Source organism: Drosophila serrata, unplaced genomic scaffold, assembly GCF_035046125.1.
Source record: "Drosophila serrata isolate PLE 108 unplaced genomic scaffold, ASM3504612v1 contig_156, whole genome shotgun sequence".
NCBI lineage: Eukaryota > Metazoa > Arthropoda > Insecta > Diptera > Drosophilidae > Drosophila > Drosophila serrata.
This window is the reverse complement of record NW_028257054.1, coordinates 677,616-695,329: the sequence shown is the minus strand read 5'-3', so window position 1 is coordinate 695,329 and position 17,714 is coordinate 677,616. Positions and strand designations below refer to the sequence as shown.

General features: G+C 44.9%; 1 protein-coding gene and 1 long non-coding RNA gene across 6 annotated transcripts in view; one reads left to right on the top strand and one right to left on the bottom strand.

The window, feature by feature from the left end:
- The window catches only part of LOC147644560 (uncharacterized), a 93,250-nt gene extending 79,863 nt beyond the window's left edge, over positions 1-13,387 (top strand). Inside the window, exon 2 of the long non-coding RNA XR_015270240.1 lies at positions 12,891-13,387. This is a non-coding gene — a long non-coding RNA (uncharacterized LOC147644560). The remainder of the gene's footprint in view (positions 1-12,890) is intronic.
- Positions 1-17,714, bottom strand: part of LOC110177225 (irregular chiasm C-roughest protein) — a 108,638-nt gene that overhangs the window by 78,626 nt on the left and 12,298 nt on the right. Inside the window, exon 1 of one of the 5 annotated variants that reach the window (XM_086826252.1) lies at positions 13,729-13,876. The exons of the other annotated variants lie outside the window; for them this stretch is intronic. The gene's annotated coding sequence lies outside the window, so the exon portion shown is untranslated. Of the gene's footprint in view, positions 1-13,728; positions 13,877-17,714 lie in introns of those variants that run through there. 5 annotated transcript variants of the gene reach the window in all.

Below are 17,714 nucleotides of genomic sequence, written 5' to 3'. Positions count from 1 at the left end.
CTTTGCAGCTGTAACCTAATTCTGTGCCGGGCTTAAATGGTCTTACCGTCTATTGACTTTCTGAACCCTCTCCTCATTTTGGGAGCCCCAAAGCCAACTCTCCTTATGGAGGCTCCCACTGGCTCATCTCATTACGGCCTAGGCTTCGGCCTCGACTCCGGCTCATCAAAGGGGCAATGGCAGAAAAGGAAAAAAGAAATCCCACGTAGATATCTTCAACCTCCTCGATATACATAGCTCTGTGAATGGCACAGCTGCTTTCATTAGAATCGAGCGAAAGGAGGAGCAGCGGCTGGCTGGATGAATCGCTCACAAAAGGCTCTTCAGCTTTATCGCTGTAATCAATTGTCTGCATTTGAATAGTTGACAACCGATTTATGGACCATTGAGTGAGCAGCAAGAACGCCGATGACTGAAGGAGGACGACGACAAGAAGGAAGAGAACTTGGGCCACCGAGCAGTTCATTTCTTTTGTACTTGCGGTTGCCGGTTTGCCTCCCTCCCTTGGCTGCCTTCGATCCTGGCCATTTTTTGCCCTGTGTGGCCAGTATCCTTTTCGGAAATCAAGTGGAATGACCCGCACGGTCTGTGTGTTTTTGCCCGAAGCCCCGAGACCCCGCAACCCCACAATCCCTCAACCTCAATACCCCAAAACCCTCCGTTTGTTGTAACTTCTGTTTTTGTATGTTTTACGTAATTTCACAGGGCAGAAGAAGACCAGCCGGAAATGGCTAGGAAATTGAGCCAACAATAACAGCAGCAGCAGTAGCAGCAGTCCGAGTGAGAGCCGCATCAGCATCAGTAATAGATGGGAGCTCGGGCTTCCAGCAAAGGCAATAAGAATAATAACGAAAATGTCAGCCTGAGCGTCTGTCATCAGAGTGCCGTCGTCAGTTGTCAGAGCTTCCTTACTACAGCTCCACAGTGGCCACTGGCCCAGATAATGTACTGCCAAGTGTTTTTGACCTTTTTTCCCTCTCAGTCCCGCTGGCCTCATATTTCGGTGACACATCCTTTTGGCACTCGTCCTTGCCCGGCCTCTGTCGTCCTGGTTGCGTTGACTTCGAATTATTTAAAACTCAATGCAAATGAAATGGCCAAAACGCTGGGAACCCTCGAAATTGGGTTCAAGTTCAAGGCATTAGCATTACTGCTAACTATGCGGTGCTTAAACGGGTCCCATTGTTTGCACAACATTAGGGACTCTGTCGGAAGTCAAGTAGCAATTACAGCGCTTTTCTTAAACCCACTCTCTCTGCAGGCGGTAAGGGTCTTAAAGTTTAAGCGAGAAGGTTCATAGTCATCTTTAAGAGAGGTGACTCGGAATTAAACTTGACTTAATACTAAAAAACAATTTAGCAACACAAGGACATTACCCCTTCTAACATATGAATATTTGAAGTGACATCTAAAGTTGATTGTCATTTTAAATTACTAAACCTATATGGAGGAACTGTAGTTCTTAGAAAGTGACCAAGCAAATAAGAGACTCAGATTGAGTGGATATTTATGAGGCAGTAACAAGAAGTAACTAGAATTTTAAACTGAAGCAAACGAAAATTGAGTACAAATAGCTGGGTAGATAAAACATCAGTAATCAGTAGCTATAACTTAATTCAGGGACATTACTCCGCATGAAATTAAGTTTAAATGTGAGGTCCTTGAAATAATGTAAATGATTAAATCTAAGTAATATGCAAATATTAAAGAATCGCCCGCGGGTGTCATTGCCTAACTTGCTTAACTTAAGCTCCCCAGAGATAGATGATGCTGGCAAGGCCCCAAATGCCATTCCATTACCAATTGAGGTCAACTAGTGAGTGGGTTCAGCTAATGTGATCATTGGCAGTGCAGCTTCCGCCGGATTCGTGTACGCCGGGGTATGTGTATAGTAAGTGCTCGCTTTAAGCGCCACGCGATGGCAGCCTTCCGCATTGCATTCCCATCAATTCCACTCGTCAGAAACACACACACACACACACGGGAGATAGAGATGTACTAGATTCACCAGCTGTACCAGAGTAACACTCACTAGGATCTATATGTATATGCACAGATGCTCTCATACATGCACACACGTCCCGTGGGCATTTACTTGCCAGGCTCTTGGCACGGCTTTGCATTTGGGTTAATGTAGTATTTGTGTCTCGTGCGGCGGCAGCCTAAGCTCCGGAGTCAGCCAGGATACAGGGGGTCCTGCCGCACGGCATAAAGGGGTCCAACCTTCCTCGCTAAGAGTGGCTGCTCCAATATTTCGATTACCCTCTGCAACGGCGAATGGTGAATTCAATATACAGGTTGATGATTGGTAATAAAGATGGGACACCGAAGCCCCATCCCCCCCTTTTGGAATGCTTATCAATGGCGAGGACTACGCCTCTGGATCATTGCATTGCGGTAACGGGCACATTTTGTCAACGGCCTGGAAAGAAATGCACTGCACGTTGTCAAGAAAAATATGTCAACGTCTTTCTCGCTTTCGCTTAGATTGGCATTGTCATAAAATGCCGTGCCACGCCCCCCGTCCACTTGTACTCCTTCGCTCTTATATGGTATATATATATATATTGTGTATGTGGGCCACCCTTAGGACTGTGATTCCGCCATTCCATGTGCCACTTGCATGGTAGGAGGACATGCAGCCTGTTTAGAGAATGAATTGCACTTTATTGTTGGCATTTCGCATCTCGCATGCCGTTCCGTCACGTCCCCGGGTTTTAGGGCCCGAGGCCAAGTCACTGGATTTGGATCGGGTAAGGGAAAACCTCAGATGGATTTCCTTTGGCGGAACGTGTCGCTATTTCCCCAGCACATTTTTGGTCAGCCAAAATTGGGGGACCTAGTGGCAGTTGCAGTGCCACCAGAATCAGAAGCTCTGGCATGGCACTTTGTAAAAAATTCAATCAAAATTGTTGCCATTTAGTTTGACATTTCGTTTTGATGGCGGGAATGGAGGGCTCCGAAATGATGATGAAGTGCCAGCAATGAAGGGGCGTGGCCAAGGACGTGGCCTCCACATTCTGTTTTTTTCTCCGCCATGGCTGCCTTTTATATAGAGTGCCAAGAGCTGAACAGGAATTTCCTCTCACCAGCTTCGTCCTGCCTCGCAAAAATGTCAAGCTGACCGCAAGCTGTGCAAAGTTGGCTAACTGCAGCTCTATGGCGGGAGGAGGGATGTAGGGTCGGAATAGATGCCATTGCTTTCGGGTTCCATTGGGAAAATTGATTTTGTACTCCAACTGTTTGGGTTGCGATAAGAATTTGCCTTCGTCCGCTTGCATCCCGCTGCTGCACTCACTCAATCAGGAGCTGCTCATAATTTGCCAACGAAAAAGAAGAAGCTGTTATTGGCTTCTCTCTCTCTCCTCTCTCTGTTCCTTTCTCATTTCCCATTTCCTTCAGCTCTATTATAATGATTTCCGCCTGCGGATATAGTATATCTCTCATAAATCAACGCCAGTGGCTGCTTTAAATTCCTTCTAATGAAGTTACTCGAGCCTGAAAAAGAAAAACTTTTCCCATACGCATCGGAGAGGGGTTAAGAGTTGGGTGAGTAAAGTGTGAGTAGAGTCGGGGCGGGGATAGTGAGTAAATTCTTTCACATGTCGGCATTTTCTCGGCTTTCCCTCCGGCCACGCTTGAAAGCACATGAAAATTCATAAAACTCACAGCCTACACCACAGAGAGAGAGAGAGAGAGAGAGAGGAGAGAGAGAGAGGAGAGAGAGACAGGATAAGGGTGCACAACACGCACACACACATGAACGCTTGGCATAAGGAGCTATCAAGAAATCACAACAAATTTACAAGTGCCACACAAATGTTTGACAAAAACTTTCTGAAAAGCTTTCCACTGATTTCGCAACGTCCCAGCGATTTCTTTGGTCCCCCCAATGTTTTTTCCGGGAAGAAGGAACGACGGAGGGACGCTGTCTTGGGAGACATTTATGGTCCCACGATGCTATCGGGTTGACATAAGTTAAGCTGCTTTTCCTTTGCTTTTCGGCTAAAATCAACAACAACAACAAATATTGGCACACAAATGCGTGTACAGAGAGAGAAAAAACAGGGTTTGGAATTTCGACTTGGAGTTAAGAGCCTTAGAGGCTTTCAAAGGAACTAGCTTAGTAAGATAATTGACAAGGCTACATAGCTGTTGCATTAATAAGTTAAAGTCTAGCATATTTAAGGACAGGAAAATGTATTGAATTAAGATTAAAGTCAAGTCAAGCTCTCCTTCATAGATATCCTAAAAAAAATTCGAAATCATTATCCCTAAAACTATTGTTTTCCTCTCACTGTATGAAAATGTGTGTGTATGTTCGAGCAAACAGTTGAAAAGGATGTTCGAAGTGTGTGCCAAGAACGCGTAAATTTTGCTCGAAAATATTTTTGAAAGAGCGAACCGCAAAACAACTGCGCGACATTCAAAAGTTTTCCGAAAGGGGATGGCCTGGGTACAAGTATTTAGACTTGTCTGCTATTTAGTGTTGACACGCAAGGCAATTTGGTGAATGCAAACATTTTGCTATGCTGCCAAAGCGACCAAATATTACGCATACGCCCGTTAGGCCCGCTTGGTATCTTTGTTCGCCTGACATTGCTTACGGATATTAAATAAAGTTGCGCCATTTCAGTTTCGCGCCTCGACAAACCACAGAACGACTCCAGTCCTGCGTCCTCCTCGTCCTGGTAACTGTTATTGCTTATTACATTTGGGCTGATGGTGGGCTTAGTTTGTGCCGTGTGCTTGTCAGTGGCATCGGGAATCAGGAGCAGAGTCCCCTCTGAATATCACAAAAGAAATGCTTTTAATGTTTTTGGCTGCCATTGTTGTGTGTGCGTGGGAATGCCAGGCTTACATGTGCTTAGTGCAGAAGTGCGTACAACTTAGTAGTCTCCCTCTAAACACACACACACACAGAGTAAATTTAAATAAATGAGGGAAAAATTTTACTCCCCACAGTTGATTTGGCCGCGAGGAGAAGAGCTCCCTTATGTGTAAGTCAATTCGGCTCAGCTCATGTGTGAAATAAACCCTTGGCCAGGACTTCCCCCCTCGACTTTAGCTGCAACTTGATGGAGTGCGTGGAATTGATACGTAAACAACGAGGGACTGGGACTAAGAGTTTAACATTATAAAGCTTAAGGAAAATTTGCAATAATTGGAGTGTTACTCTGAGAAAAAAGCATCGCTACATTGTTACTAGCGATAAGCTAGTGATAACACTGTTGGAAAATGACATTACGTAGTCAAGGACATTCGACAAGCATGAAAAACATTTAAAGCGAATGATAGTGACTATAGATTACTCAGTAATTGGTTTATATGACATACAGAAGGATCTTTAAGTGTATAACAATTGCGAGGAATCTTTTAACCCAATTTAATAACTAAATAACTCCCGTTTTAAATAAAGCTTAAAATAATGCTTCTTAAAACGCCCAAATCAGACTAAAATTAAGCGTAATGTTATAAAACCTCCCACTAAACCCCATATACTTCCTGCGGGTGGTATAAAATAAAATGGGGCCAGGGTGCGCGCTAAGCATTTAAATGCTAAATAGCTGGTAAAAGGATAACGCCATATCCTTATTGCCACCTAACTAGCACTGGCACTGTGGGGAGTGTGCTGCTGCGTGTCGTGTGGCGGCGCCGCGAACAGAAATTAAAGTGTTACCAAAATAATACCAACAAATTGCCATGCTCGAACATTGTCACAAACACAGAAAGTGTCGCGATTCACCCCAGCGGGCGACCTTCAGCCGAGGTCCTCTGCGGGCGGTCAAGAAGGGTTCGGGGCTTTGGCCACATGGTGTGACATTTATTTAAATTAAGCTCGAGCGTGAAAGGATCGTGGTTAGACATGCAAGTCCTGGCGGCCAAAAGGACTGCAGTTCGGGCGAGTCAATATTTGCTGAGCGGCTTAAGCCGCCTTCTCTTTTTTTTGGGGCGTTAATCAAAAGGCTCACTCTACGCAAGCACTTGGTTATGAACGAACCTTGGTTTTATTGTTTCGCCTTGAGTTTTCCCCCCTCCACTCAGCAGGTCTCTTGTTCGCTTTGCTCTCGCATTTTTCCGAGGCGCTAAAAATAAATTAAAGTGCGCAAAGTGTTTCCTTTTAATGGCCATTTCCATTTCCATTTCGCCAGAGTCCTTGTTGTCGCTCCTTCTGTTCCACACACAATGTTGGAGCGGATAAAGAAAGGCCCAAGAAAAAAGGCGGCAGAAACGTGAGCCGCGTTCAGTGCTTGCCGGATATCCGCTTCCAGAGAGCCGGAAGGTGAGATGCAGTTGCCGTTGCAGCTGCAGTTGCAGTTCCCGTCGCAGTTGCAGTTGCAGTTGCAGTGGCTGAATGAAACCTAAATGCCCGGCAAGCGGATATGTCGCGTAAAAAGGCAAATGCCTGGATCCAAGATCTTACATCCTGAGATCCTGAGTAAAAGTGGGCCAACCGCCCCTGCCGGTCCCATTTTAATTATAATGTTGAAATATTTATGCCAGAAATCAGTGTGTGTGCCTCTAACTAACGTCTTTGGCGGCCTAATTGCATTGCAACCCACAGAACGCAGCTGCTTTTGGGAGCCAAACGAAATAAATGCATAAATTGATGCGAATTTATGGGCAACTTGGAAACGTGCTGGGCCTAGATTTGTTTGCCAGCACGAAACACAATTAGTTGAGCCGCATCACAGCCAACACCCATGCCGGGGCATACGTAATGCCCGGTATTCCCCGAATCTGAATCTGAATGCGATTCCCATTTGAATTCCCATTGCCTGGCCTATTCCACTGCACTGCATCCTTGACTAAATAAACACACGGCAATATAATGTCGAGGACGAGATGTGAATTTCGGTTTGCTTTGACATTTGTTTAACCTCCTCCGGTTTGGCTGTCTATTTGTCCGTCTGCATGTGCTAGAGCTACCTGGCTGGCCTGCCTGGCTGTATATTTGCTGCCTGACTGAAGCAAACAAGCCGCCTGTTCCCGGGTAAACACATCGAATGCGTATGCTTAATATTGCATAACCCCGTATGCATTCCAAATGCACATTAACTGCACACAAATACGGATGCTGCTGCAGCAGCCCGGGGCACACAGATTGTGTCGTTGGCGGTTGCCGTGAAATTGTTCGTGCCGTGCCTCACCTAGCGATAGGAGATGGAATTATGAACAATTACGTCTTCGCCCCACCTATTGTTGTTGCTAATGTTGTACTTGTTCTTGGTATATATAGGGGGGAAAATGAAGTATAAATGGTAGAGCAATAAATACCCTAACCTAATCAGTATCACCTGTATGATCTATTTGTATGGAAACTTTGAATTACTTTCAGGTTGCACTTTTATTCTTTGGCAATAATAGGAAGAAACTTTAATAGGTATTAAAAAGTGTTATAGTAATAGGAAAAAACTTGAGAATTTATTGCGAATTTCCTAGAATAAATAAGCTAGCATAATAATAAAAAATAAGAATATTTTTGAACACACAACTGGAGGAATGTTAAAGGATTTAATAGATATTGAAAGATTCTAGTATATTGCATAATAAATATTGATAATAAGCTTTCATTATGGTTTATAGTTCTTTACTAAACCAAAAATAAAATAAATCAGAGGGTATAAAAGGAGTTCTATTCCATCCCGCACTACAATGTTCCGAAACTTTAATATTCATGTTGCGGCTTTTTCCGCTGTGGGAGTGTCCTTCGAACTGGGTATCCTGTGTGTTTGCCTTGGCTTTCCCCACTTTTCCACGCATGACGACAAAGCCACACAGACATGGCACGTGCTCCGTGGTGCGGTTGACGATTGCATTTCATCGGCATTCACCATTTCCAGAATCTGCATTGCCAGCGCCAAAGAGTGTTGTTCTGCTGTTTGTGCAGGCAAACTCATTTGGCTTTTTGGTTTGGCAACTGCATGCAAAAAAAACTTAATACAAGGACTAGTGGCAGGACCTCAAGGCAGCTAGGAAGTCCAACAATGGGGACATTGCTGCCTCGACCGCTGATGGTGACGGTGATGCTGATGCCGCTGTAATTGGCCCTAATCTACTTAGCTCTTGGCATTGAGGAGGGCGCTGTCCCCGGACACAATGACGACCCTGGGACGCACGCTCTCACAATGAGCCTTTTCCAGAGCGACAGTCATTGTGTCATGCTCCTCGTCCTTCATCTCCCTGCCCCTGTCCTCCTAGCTTCTGGCTTCTGGCCATTTCCTCGTCCGTCCGCCGGAGACTAACAAGTCCAAACAATTGACAAAATGAAGCGACAAACGCCGAACGAGTCTGGAACAGGCGAAATCTAATTTAGCGCAAGTGATGGCAGTAGTCAGGTCAGGTCAGGTCACGGCAAGAGGCAAGAGTCCTTGCCGAAGAGGCATGGAGGCATGACTGGGATAGCGGCAGGTATCCTGCCTTGGAATGATGCACAGAGCAAAAAGCGAATATAATCGAAATGTTCCTAGAAGTTCTACAGCAACTCGAGGACTACCTTAGCAGGATTTTAAAGCTCCTGTTATTTTTCTGTCTCTGCATGTTCAACCTACGTGCTGTGCCTGTGACAGTAATTTGGTAAATATATATTTGACGCTTAATTTTTATAAACTTTGCAAGGCAATTTTTGTCGCACCATTTTTTTTACAGCCTTAAAGGAAGCATATGTGCCCCTACTTGGGCATTGTTGTAAACCTGCCACCAGCTGCTCAGCATCAGCATCAGCATCCGCATTAGCATTGGCATTGGCATCATCGTCATCAGCATCGCCATCAGCATCTCGGTATTGCCATCATCATGCCACCATGACTCCCGTGGCAATCCGATTCGGCAAACATGATGAGGCTGAGAGGCATTATTTCGGGTGTCGCCGTTGATGAGCGTAAAAAGCAATTGTTGCGCCTAATAGACATGGGGAGACATCCGCCTCTGCTCCTTGGGATTTGCGTTACGTTTCGTCCTGGCATGACAAAATATTCTACATATTCGTACTTGTTTTATATTTATTGTGTCCTTGGCAGGCATTCAATAAATTCACTGGGCCATGTGATTACGCTGGGGCGCTCACATATGCCACGGCTCACATGCTGCGTCATGGCACGGCCCCACGCTCCTTGACATCCTTTAGCCCTTCCGCCCCTCCCCGCAACCTCCACATCTTGCTCTATTCAATTGTTATGCGAACGTCACTCGAGTCGTCGAGTGCCATACAATTATGGCATTTTCCATTGAAATCCGCTAAAAAGTATTTTGCTTGAGCCGCTCCCAAAGCCCAAACCCTTGAGAAATTGCCCATTAATTTGGCAAGCGAACAAGGAGCTGTTAGCCCACTCCAAACCCCATCCAATTAATTAGCATCAAACGGGCCAACAACAAAAAATACATTGCCGTGGGCATGGCTCAACAAACGGGCTACAGGAACAAGAGAAGGAGCAGGAGGAGCTCAGAAACGACAACGACAACTACAATGGCAGCAAGGACAACTGACGACCCCTGACCGACTGATGCAGCAATGAACTCTGACACGAAGTGTCAACTGTACCGCTCCACTGCTCCGATCTGGGCCTGCCACTCTCACTAAAATGGCGTACAAGAAAATCTACTTAGCGCATTTCGTAGCAAGACAGCAATTAGGCGGGCACCACGGCTCTGCAAAGGAGCCACCGAATGGGGATCGCAACGCAACGGGGCAACGGGGCATCGGGGAGGAGGATGGCTGCTTAAAACTGTCACCTGGCTGCTGTTTGACGCTGATTGTTAAGCGAACTTGGCAGGCCCCAAAAAACTATTTCGCGCAAAGACTGCTTTCCTCTGGCACCTTGGCCCCATCCTGGGGCAAAATCCTCTTGGTTCAACGATTTTTATAAGCTGGCAAAAAAGTTTTGCAGCGCCTTCTGCCTCATCACTTCAAAAGCGGCCTTTGCCTAATTGAAACTTCAGTTGGTGGTAAAAATAAGAAGAAATGCATGCACAAAATAATGAGGATACGCTTGAAAGTGTTTGCAAAACTAATTATTTAAAATAAGATTGTAACAACTTTGATAGACCCATTTAAGAAACAAAGAATAAGATCGTTTTTGGAAACATATGAAGCAGAGGTGCCTGCCTTTTCAACTGAAACCTTATTTGTCTAACGCCTTCGAGGGATCTTCCTGCACGAGCGCCTAAAAGCACACACCGCATTGATATACTAGATTACGTGCAACACTGAAGACCAGAGCAGGATGTGGCAGAATGGGGCAGAGACCTGGAGTGATGTATCTCATTGTGGGTGTGCGTGCGCAAAAGTTTTGCAAGCAACAGAGAACAGAAATTCGGTCTGGAACAAAAAACCCGAAGCGAAATATGTAAGAAATAACACTTGACATTGACAAATTAGTTGCAGAAGACAACACGAGCACTCCCGCCCAGACATTTCCAGCGTAGGAGCAGGAGCTGGAGCAGGAGCATGGCGAGGGGTTAACTGAGCGACAGCTGTGCGGGTGGAGGTGGTGGAGGAGGTGGCGGTGGAGCCGCGTCGAGGTTAAAAATAATAAAATACCTACTGACATGATAGACACGAGAGACTTTTCCTTTTATTTAGCTTAGATTGGAAAAGTTTCGACAGTCCAGCTGGGCGAGAGAGTGAGGGGTGTTTGAGGATGGGATGGGAGTCCCTGACTTTGCGGCACTTGCACTTAAACAGCGACCGAGTCCACTGAATAATGTCCAGCAGCTGGACGCTTTCCCTCCCCCCGGAGCGATTTACCACAAACATGTGTAGCTAATGCTGCTTATTATATAACTTTGCAGCGCCTCCCTCCCCGGTGCTATCCTGCAGCAGCATCCTTATGTGGGTCAGGGCTGTGCTGTGCAGAGAGGACACGAATTTCGCAGAATTTATTGCATAGTTGCAGGCGCAGGAGTAGTTAAAGTAAATCTCAACATAAACTCCCGCAGCTGGGAGCGCTTTGCTAGGGATTCGCATTAAACTTTTGCCTAATGAGTTATATGGAAACTGCTGCCGGAGCAGGCGGAGAACTTGAGATGGGCTCAGCTTGGGGACACGGGAATGGAAAACAATTATAAGAGCGCGAAAAAAAAAGAAAAGAAAAGTATGCAAGTAATTTTTTACAAGCGCCTCTCCAGTACATTACTGCCAGGGCAAAACTTTTCCGCTCCAGTCGTTGCTGCGACTGACAAACTTTCGTTGCTTTCAATTTATTTTGCAAGTTTCTCGCCCCACTGCCCCACTTCTCTAGGCCCGGCCGAGTTATGCAACAAATAAATCACGCGAATTCCACGAAATGAGCAAAACCCCAAGCCCCAAGCCCAAGAGCGGAGTCTATCACTTCTCTAAGCTCTGCTCAATGTATATGCCAACAAAACTTTCGACAACTTGACCCATCCCAGGAAGGAGATATCTGTCCAGTGGTGGCCACTGATTATTATTTACGAGTATTTCAATTTGCCGGATTGTTTTTTGGGGGTCCAGTCAAAAGCCATAAGCGCTTGCCTCGGACACTTTGCTTTGGCGAGTGCTCAAGAAATTGTTTTTAAACATTTTTTTTGTTTTTTTTTATATCATAAAAATACATTTTGAATCCTCGCCACCAAAAACTTTGCCATTTCAAGAGGCGAGGGGTGCGATGCTCGAGGGCTGATTGAGTGGCGCGAGAAGAGGAGTTGGGGCTGTTTTTTTTTTGCTTTTAGGCAGTTTTTGACATACTTTGAGCTGGCGCTGCTTTTCCAGCTTGAAGTTTATTAAAATCGAGAGCCAGGATGCCCGGGCACCCTAATTTATCAGCCATTCGCAACGTGGCCTCCGTGTCCTAGTCGCTCCACTCTTTCGCTCCAGCTGACGGCTTCCCAAGTGCGCCACTTCATTTGCATTTAAAATGTTTTCGCCGTTTCCTCCGGCTGCGGCTGTGGCTGAGGCAAAGTCTGAACTTTGGCCGTTCATTTGGCACATTGCTCATTGTTGTTGGCCCAGAGTGGGTCAAGCGTTTATTTGTTTGGATTTGGCTTGGTTATGGCCATTCCTTTTGCGGTTACCATCCTCCAGCGACTGTCAGGCTTCGACTTCGATTTGCCTCGTCTCAGTCTCCCATTCGACTCAAATTAAATTACCTTGAATAATGGCCAGGACGAGGACCGAGGACGAAGGAGGAGTCCGCCCAGTCCTAAGTATGCAATAAAATGCTACACAAAATACCTTACGAGAATTTACGCATTCAAATGATTGTGCGCCAAGGCGGGGCATTAAGATAAAAGAGAGTAGCAAAAAAAGGGACCCTCTAATTTATGGGGCATTCCCGGCTACCCGGCAGCCTAAATACATTTGGAAACATATTCGGGGATGCGGCACATCGTAAATTAAAGGCTAATTGCAGCTTTTGAAGATGATGATGAATTACGGGGCTAGCAGCGGCTTTCCAGGCCATATTAAAAATTAATTTAAATTTTTTTAATTTATTTATTTCGCCCTCACGTTATAGACACACTGTCCACAGGCCAATCGCAAAGGGAAATTAACTTGCTCCTCCGACTGCCGCCGTTGCCGGAGGCGAGGTCAGGCTAAGGAGCTGCAGATGAGCTGAGACCCGGACCCGGAGGAAAACGGAAAACAAGCTGGAAAAATTTCCAGGAAATTCTTGCATTAAAATTCCTCAACGCACGCTTTAAACCTCGAAGGGTGTCCCTTACACTCGCTGTCTGAACTATTTACCTTACTTATAATTTAATATTTTATTAATTTGAACATGTTCTAAGAATTGGCTTAGAATTCCATGTAGAATTAATGATTAATTAGTGAATAGGTAGAACAGTTAACCAGCATTATTTCCAAGAAATTTAAACCTTTATGGAATATAATTATTTTCCAATTAAAATTCTGTTCATTTTTCTTGCAGTGCCCGATTGGTTTTCCAAAGGCTGGCTGACCCCCGGCCACATCCGGATCCACTAGAGCTACCATTTTGCAATTCTCCTGTTTGGCCAGACGAAAAGTTTGGCGTGGCCATGCAGCAACTTTGACACTTCCCGAAATTAATTACTTTAAACCAACTTCCCCCATGCCACGCCCCGTTGCCCGCAGCCTCCCCCGCCATCGTCGCTGTCCGAGCGAAATTAAATAATAAATTATTATTTCTGTGCGAGCCAATGAAGTGTGGCAAATTTAATGGGGCGCCACGGACCTGCGAGTACATAGTTGGGCTAGTGCGCCACTTCAAAGTAATTGCCAAGGACTACCACCCACCACCAGACACCTCCCCTGTGATATCCTGTCCCTTCCTGCCAGCAGCATCCTGTCTGGGTGCCACACGAGCGCATGGCATGGCAACGCCAGAGCAGAGTGGAGCACAAAACAAGAATACAAAAATAAATAAATTATAATAAATGACTTTAATCTTTCAGCATAATTTCAGTTTGGGGCAATTATTGACGCCCGGCTGCCTGGTCTTTGCTTTAAATTAGATTTTCATTTTTGTTTTATTTATACTATACCTATACTTTGGAGCATTTTCCCCGCAATTTAAGATTTATCAGAGCGAACGCCGTTAAGTAGTGAGCGAGCGAGTGCCGCAAAAAATTTCCAGCGAAATTTCATGGCGAAAATGGTTTTCATATTTTTATACCCCTCCGATTTCCCCTACCCCTCCATCAGGTGCAACGAGTCGCCTAGACTTTACGTTACAGTGCACACCTGGCCAGGCGTATTGTCAACTTAAGCTCGGAAAAGCAACTTACCGGAAAGTACCAGTATTCTACAGTCTAGATCCATACGATCCTATCTTTTATCTCCGAATGAGGTGTTGTCAAGTCTTTCGGCTTACCTGTAAAGCAGAGAGAGGAGAGAGAAAAATGCACTCGAGTTAGCAGAAGTTTTTGGTTCGTCCTCAAAAAACACAAAAGAGGCAGCCAAATGAGAATTGATTGCAGGCCCAACCAAAAAAAAAAAAGGATCCCAGCCCACCAAGGACAATCCCATTAGACTAAGGCTACGTGTGTGTGAGTGTGCCTCCCTCCGTCTGGAATAAAAATCGGCTTAGAGCCCAATAAGAATCAACACAAAATGTGTCAACACCTTTATGTTGCCACACCCCAAAAGAACAAGTCCCCAATATGTGTCCCTCTGTGCCAGAGTTTTTCTTCTCTTTAGACTTCAGCTCCTTCTTTGCCAGTGCTGACAACTTATACCTCATTTTGGGATCGATTTATCATTAACATTTATCATTCAGTCAAGAGAAAATATCTACCCGTATCTTCCCTGGCAGAGAATCTTTACACATAAAAGAATGTATTGATCATTGATTGAAACAACTTTTCAATGGTAATTAATTAAAATAATACAAATAAATGTAATATAAATATTATCAAAAATATGCTATATATGCTTTATTTTTTTCGGTTTTCTCTGACAACACTGTTTTTCCTATGCTGCGTGCTTTGCTTTTAGGGACAACATGTTTTCCGATGGCTCAGGACGCATATTTGTGACAACGCAGTGGGTGGAAACAAAAATCTATATTCATAGGACGCAAAATATACACGAAGACAGACACATGTACGAACGCATAAGCAAATTATGAGCCATCGCTCCCCAGTTGAGTGAACCGAAGAAAGCCCAAAATCAGGGTTGGGTTAGCAAACGTTTGGATATCCTTCAGGGACGAACAGCAAAAAAAAAAGTGTTGCTAGAACAACTACTACAAATACTACTATGAGTATGGGCTGTAGATTTGTTATTAAGATTAAGGATAATCAGGAAAAATTAACTTACTTAAGTTAGGTTCAAAGTTAAGGATGAAAAATAAAGATGAATACAGCTAAATATATTTAAATAATACTAAGATGAATATTAAACCAGCAAAATTCCCTAAAATAATAGTATCTTTGGAGATTCTCATATGGAAATTTAAAACGTTTCATTTTCCATTTCAATATTTATCAAAACTTTAAACTTTGCTAGTTAAGCCATTTAGGTTAGCATTTCCCAAAGCGACCATCAAGATATTTTTAAAGTTATAAAATAGTTAGGGTTAAAACTCGACATCCCCAAAGTGTTGAACCCTTTTTTTAAAGGGCATATTCCTGCCCTGTAATATTTTTGGGCTCTTTGGCTCCGCTGCGGCAAGAACAAGTCATCCGTGTAAGTTCAACCTGCTGAGGCGAACCCTTTGCCCTTATCCTTCGGCGAAGGTATTTGCATTTAGTGGAAACGAAATTTTTGTGAGTGGGCCTTAAAAGGTGGCCTCTGTGGGGGCCGTGTGTTTAGTGGCAGGTAGCGCTTAATCTAGCGGCTGTCATAATTTGACGTGCGCACGAATACATGCCAACAGGATACGCATCCTGGGTGTGTGTGAGAGGGTGTGCCAGGACACAGTGAGCCGTGAAATTCTGTTGCCAGATTCATTCGCTCAATCCGCGCCAAAGCTTTCTGTCATCCCTTCGACCCCGCAAATGTCAATGTCAACTCATACGCCTGTAGCCTCATTTCCCCATTTCCTAGTCCCCCCACTCTCGCACCTCTCATTTCCTTGATTTTCCTCGACTTTCCTCGACTTGTATATCCACCTGCTGCCAAGGTGTTGGCGCTCTTTTATAGCCGCTTTGTTGTTCTTTTCCCGCTCTGTGTGTGTGTGTGTGTGGACTGATTTGCGTAATTTTCAGGTTCATTTAGCGTTTAATGCTTGTAAAGAAATTTTAATTTTATGGCCAACAGCCAAAGGCCCTGCAAAAGGTGCTCCAAAAGCCTCCGCCAAACAGCCAGAAAGGTGAAAACAAATTTCATAAAGGATTAGGCTCGCCTCACTGGATTTTTATGCCGGGCCAAAAGGGGGATTGTCCGGGAAATCGTATATATATATTCGTATATATCCTGGAGCGCCAGCGGAAACTGAGTTGAACAAAGAGACCCTCCGGCTTCTCGTTACCCGTTGGAATGGGCTTTCTTGGCCATTGTTCGCATCTCCTTTGCCGCTTAAAGTTTAAGTTCTCGTGTCAAGTTGACAAATTATTTGGGTAAATATTTGCGTGATTTTGATAATGATGTTAGGTTCAGCTCGGATGCGTGTGTGTGTGGAATTGTTGTGGCCGTTGCGGTTCTCCTCGCGTGCCACCAAACACAAACAAGCACACACAACACACATAGGGGCAAAGTATGTTTGTATATATCCATTCGAAAGTGGGCGAGCAGTCAAGCCAAACACTATTAATTAGGGGGGAGAGGAGGAGGGACTCCTCTTTCTCTCACATATTGAATATTAATTACACTTTCTCCCGGCACTCCATCCTCCGCGGCATTCAAACGCTAATTAAGCGACCATTGACAACGAGAACGACATCAAACCAAACCAAATGTGAGCAACGCAAGCACTTTAATACGAAAACACTTTGGGCCATCGCTTGTATCAAGATAGTAAACCCTTTCGGTGGTGTGTGGTGTAATTAGCACCTGAATGCCTTCAAACAGGACTCAACAGGGATTAACTGGCCGCAGGCCACAGCCAAAACGAGGTAGATTCGTGGCCAAATTGGCTAGCCAACATTGGCTACCAAAAAAATGGGGAACTTGACCTGCGGCCAGAACCAAGGAAGCAGAAGATGCCAGGGGGTTCTGTTAGCCAACAGAAGAAAAAAAAGAGTTAAAGCACTACCAATGTTATAGAGAAAAAGATTTCTGTACACAAGTTTCCAGCCTTGAAGAACTAATTAAAACTACAATCAGTTGGACACTGTATCATTGATGAATCCCCTAATAATCCCATTTGTCATGCTCGAAAGCGAAACCACTTTTAATGAAGCTGTCTTACAACTAACTTTCCTCAGTGTAACTCTTTCCATGGCCACTTTTAATGAAGCTGTCTTACAACTAACTTTCCTCAGTGTATCTACTCCATGGCCATGTCGCAATAGTTGAAGCCTCTGGTGTGCATGGCCCCGCATCAGACAAAACACTTTCTAATGAACTTTTCGAAAAGCATTCTACAGAAAATCTAAATCCAAATCTGAATACGAAAACGAATAGTGGTGGCGGTGGGTAAAAAAAAGAAGCCGGTAAATTACGTGGCCATAGACCATAAACCCGCAAAACAGAGAAAGGTGTACCAAACACCGAGTTATAGACGTTTTGGGCGGTGTGGTGTGGTGTGGGTGTTGGTGGGAAACAATGGCGAAAACTGTTAGCCAGCCATGACGATGACAACGACGGGCTGTGGCGCAAAATTGAATGCAAACTGGCATGGAGGAGCAGGGCCCATCCGAGGGAGGGAGGGAGGTAGGGTCACAGAACGAAGGGCAAAGTTTCGTGCGACCTCAGATATAATTTTTTGGGAAAGTAATATAAAAGGCAAAAGTGCAAATTCTACCCCCTCAACCAACCAACACCGAGCTATCTCTGGCCATCGTTGCGATAATGATGACTCTGGTCGAGCTTTTGGAAATTAAAATTGCATAAATTATGCAAAAATGTTTGAAACTCCGGTCCGGCCGTCCGTCGCAACTGCAGCTGCCACAGGTCGCACAGATGAGCTGTTGGGATGCGAGTAAATCACACTGATTGCCCTTGGAGTGGGAGCAGCAGTCGTCCCCAGAGGGAGTGCATTATTTTCTGCTTATTATTCCGGCACACACACACAAAAAGCGGCCAAGAAGCAATCAAGCCGCAGGCAAAGGCAGCGGTATCAACGGGTCGCGGGGTTAGAGTGTACGAGGCGCTGCCAATCGTTGATTCA